Source organism: Colossoma macropomum, unplaced genomic scaffold (assembly GCF_904425465.1).
Source record: "Colossoma macropomum unplaced genomic scaffold, Colossoma_macropomum, whole genome shotgun sequence".
NCBI classification, from domain to species: Eukaryota; Metazoa; Chordata; class Actinopteri; order Characiformes; family Serrasalmidae; genus Colossoma; species Colossoma macropomum.
Window position 1 is genome coordinate 18,747,149 of NW_023494793.1, and position 4,805 is coordinate 18,751,953.

Genomic DNA, 4,805 nt, shown 5'->3' on the forward strand with positions numbered 1-4,805 from the left:
TGCTCTCAAGTCAAGAACATATTGAATTTCATTTTTACTATGTGAAGGTCCTTCCTCCCAAATTTCTCTAATGACATCTAACACATCATGAGGCCATCTTCCATATAACAACTCAAAAGGGGAGAACTCCAAGGAGGCTTGCAGGACCTCTCGCGCAGCAAACAGGGGTTCTAGCCACTTGTCCCAGTTTCTAGAATCTTTGTGAATGAGCTTACGAATCATATTTTTCAAGGTTTGATTAAATTGTTCAACCAGCCCGTCACTGGTGTGACACTGGTGTGAATCAACTTAATGCCCAGTAATTCATACAGCTCGCGCAAGGTGCGTGACATGAAAGTGGTGCCCGGATCAGTCTGTCAATGTCTGGAAGCGCTGGCGGTGCTGCTCCGGGGTTCGGCCGACTCGCTAAAGAATGGCCTTCTTCAACTCCGTGTAGTCCAGTTGTAACCACCCTGGAAGTTGTTGAGCAGCCATTTGGGCCTTCCCCGTGAGGAGGGGGAGTAATCGGACTGCCCAATCCTCCTTATCCCACTGATGGTCCCTGGCCACTTGTTCGAACAGCTCCAGAAAGGCTGGGGATGGTGGCCACAACTGGAGTGTGGGTGGAGTGCAGCGGTCTCTGGACCACCCTTTTACCAGGGCCTCGAAACGGGTCTGTAGGAGGGCCTGACGTTGACTCTGCTGGATTTGGGCCAGAATGTTGATAACTTCGGCCAGTGGAGAGGCTTCCATGGCAGCGTAATACTAATACTCCTTCCTGGGTTTTGGCACCACTGTGATGCCCTATGGGGAGGGGTGTTAAAGAAGGAGTACAAACATGCTTGTATCAGTGGGCAGATTGCTTTTATTCTTTCTATTAAAAATATAACAAAACAAACAAAAGAACGCTAGGTTGAGCGGAAAGCTTTTCACTACTGCAGGCTTCAGAGTCTATAGGGCACAACCTGCCCTATAGAAACACCTCCGCTCCTGCCCTCACCAACATCTGTGCACTTTTTATCAAAACAGTAAATGACATCTAGTTAGCTACTTAACTCATTTAAAACAATCTATCAAAGATTAGATTGACCGTCCAAGATAAATACAGACACTTACTTGTAATGTTACATTTTTAACTGATTTTGTTAAGTAAGTAAATAATTCTGACTGGAAATCAAACATAGCTCTTGCAAGGCATTATGTAATTTATTTACATTTAAATGTTGCATTAAAGTGGGAAACTCAAGAGGCCGAAAGCTGAATCATTTTGGTAAAGCAGAGAAGCGCAAGAACATGAATACAAAGAGTACTGAACTCTTCAGTCGGCCTAATAAGACAGTGCTGCAGTAATCCAGTCTAGAGGAGACAGAGGCATAAACAAGTATTTCGCTGTCAGCAGTGGAGAGAATGTAATGAAGCTTAGAGACACAGCAGAGGTGATAATACACTGTTTTACTAACATTAGTGTTGAGGTCATTGTTAAAAATTTCACCAGTCTAGTTCCGCAACCTGTAGCAACAGTATCAAAAGCAGCACCAAGATGTGGGAAAAACAAGACAGATAAACTTCCTGAGTCCTGTTAACTTCTCAGTGTTCTGTTTCAGTGTTCTGTTATAATGTTTGTGTGTTCTGCTTTAATGTTGTTGTGTTTGGCCTGAATTCTACAAACCCAAGTCCAAAAAAGTTGAGACTGTGTATAAAAATACAAATAAAAACAGAAGGTGGTGATTTTTAAATCCACTTTCAAATGTATTTGAATGAAAACAGTTTGAATTTAAGACTAGGAACACTGTGAAATAATAAGTACCGTCTGTCGCTGCATCCACAAATGCAAGTCTAGACTAGACAATGACAAGTCATTTCTCAGCAACATCCAAAAGGCTGCAGAATTCTGTGGGCTCAAGCTCATCAGGCACAGTGGAAACGTGTTTTGTGGTCTGGCAAGTCAAACCTCTAGATTATTCATGGAAATAATGAACATCGTGTTCTCTGCACTGTAAGCCCAGATAAGTTGAATTTACCTAAAAAATTTGAGGAAACCGGTTGCCTTAAAAAAAGATTAAGTATTGTGTAATGAAAACTTGAGTTAGAATAAGTATAATTTTTGAGTTAGGCTAACATAAACATATGTTTGCGCAACTCGTAAATTCTAATTATTTTAATTTAACGTCTTGAAATTGCAATTTAACTATACATTTCATTAGGCAATTGAGAATTTTTTTTTACTGTGAACATGGTCACTGACCAACACAAATGCCCACTCATTAGCAAAGAGAATGATAACCTTCACTCTTAGCCAACAACACAATGTCAGGCAAGAGAATAAATCATATGTAAAAAACATTTGCCTGAGGAAAAGCAGCCTGGGTGGAATGAAAGCACACTGACGGTGAGTAAAACAAAGGGAAAGAAACACTCAGTATGCAAATAGATGGAGCCAGAAGCCAATGGGAAAGAAATATACGTTTCATCTAATAAAATCATGTTAACAAAACAAACATGTAATTGTATTTCACAGCTTACTTAGTTTCACTCAGTTTCACACATTTGTTCAGCAACTTTAATGAGAAAGAAACAATTAAAACCAACAGAAATGTCGTCATTTTTTGAATATGGGCTTTCAAAGTTGCCATAGCAACAGATTAAACTAAATAGCAAAAAGTTAATTCAACTCAAAAATGTCATTTGGGTGTACAAAATCATCAAAAATGTTCCCTTAACTTAAAATTGTTGAGCAATGTGTGGGATATACTGAGTTTTATGTACAACTGACTTTAAACAAAGTTAAAACAAAATGTGGGTTTACAGTGTGGGTCAAAGAAGAAAAAGACTGTTGTTACCAGCGTAAAGTTCAAACACCAGCTTCCTTCATTGTATTTTGTTATTACTGGGTAACTGGCACATCTATGAAAAAAGTGTGAATGAGAGCAGAAAGGTGTTAAAATAGATAATACCTGAAGATACGAGTCTTCTGACCACAGAGGAAAGAACTGACCGTGAAAACTGACTGCAGTGCAGAGTCCAGGGGAAAGTTCATTCCACCTCTCTGGGGCAAAGACACCAAAACAGTGAGGTCCTGCATTATGGCTGTGCTTAGATTTTAAGGAAAGACATGAGAAGATGCTAGGGAAGCCAGGGATGAAGGATGTGTGCTTCCGTCACCGTGGCTGGGGCTGTTTCAGTTGCACCTCCCAGCAACTGCCTCTCTCGCCGCTCCTGCTGAACTTCTTGCTGTAGTTGCCCAAACTGGTGCTGGAGTGTGCGCCATCGGTGCTCTTGCCGCTGAAATTCACGCTCAAACCGCTCCTGGCTAGCTTGTTGTGCTGCCATGAAGTTCTGTAGCAGGTTGGTGATGTGAGCTGTATTCTCCATCACCTCTGTTACTGGTGTTGTTGTAGTGTCAATTGGGTTCTCTTCTTGCTGTTCCTCTCTTTGTCTTTCTGTTGTAGTTGGAACTTGTTTTCTCTGAGGCATTGTGGCATCTGGTTGGGTGTAAATCCTTTGTCTTTAAGGCTCCCTACTGGACTGGATGTAAGTACCGCTGCCACCATTTGTGGTACTTTTTGCGTGTGATCATAGCGCCCAAGGGGAGGTGCTAGGGAAGCCAGGACACTAGGAGTTCCAGTTTAACAGCCACTTCTGTTATTAATTCTCTGAACCCACCAAATAAGTGCACTATTTACAAGTGATGAGAGTAAAACGAAAGAAAAAAAAGCAAACAAAAATTGAAATATATTTACAAAATAAACGAGGCTCAATGCAGCCTTTATACAAGTTATATATCCCCACAACTTAAGGCTTGACAGCAGTAACTTCTGGTTTTAGTCTATAGATTCTGTCCTCTCACAACTGATGCTGTTTGTCTGCAGGACACCTAAGGAAGACTGGGTCCGCTCAGTCCACCTCTTTCCAGCTTCGAGCAAGCCCCCCTCTCCTTCTGAGTTAAGCTCTATCGCCTATATATCTATATATCCACTTCCCGCCAAACATGATCGGACTGTACCACCATAAACAGATATTACTATGCTCATGTATGTACATATGACAGTATAACCATGCACACTCACAGAGCACTTTTATTAGGAACACTGTACTAATACTGGGTAGGGCCACCCTACTCTCAAAACAGCCTTAATTCTTCACAGCATGGATTCACAAAATGTTGGAAACATTCATTTGAGATTCTGGTTCATGCTGACATGATTACATCATGCAATTCCTGCACATTTTTAATACTGCAAATCCCTCATTCTACCACATTCCCACAGGTATTTTATTGGATTCAGATTCTTTGTGATATGGCGCATGCTGGAAGTAGCCAGTAGAAAAAGGGTAAAGTTGGCCATGAAGGGATTCACATGGTCAGCAAAAATGCTCAAATAGGCTATGTAATCCATGCAATGATTGATCGGTTTTAACAGGCCTAAAGTGTGCCAAGAAAACATTCCCCACACCATTACACCACCTCCACCAGCCTAGCCTGTTGACATACAGTTGGTTGGGTCCATGGATTCATGCTGGTGGTGCCAAATTCTGACCCTTCCATCTGTGTGCCTCAGCAGAAATCAAGATTCATCAGACCAGGCTACATTTTTCCAGTCTTCAACTGTCCAGTTTTGGTGACCCGGTACTCACTGCAGCCTCAACTTTCTGTTCTCGGCTGACAGAAGTGGAACCCAATGTGGGTCTTCTGCTATTGTAGCCCATCCGCCTCAAGGTTCGACATGTTGTGCATTCTGAGAAGCTTTTCTGCTCACCACAATTGTACAGAGTGGTTATCTGAGTCTGGCCATTCTCCGCTGACCTCTCTAATCAACAAGGCATTT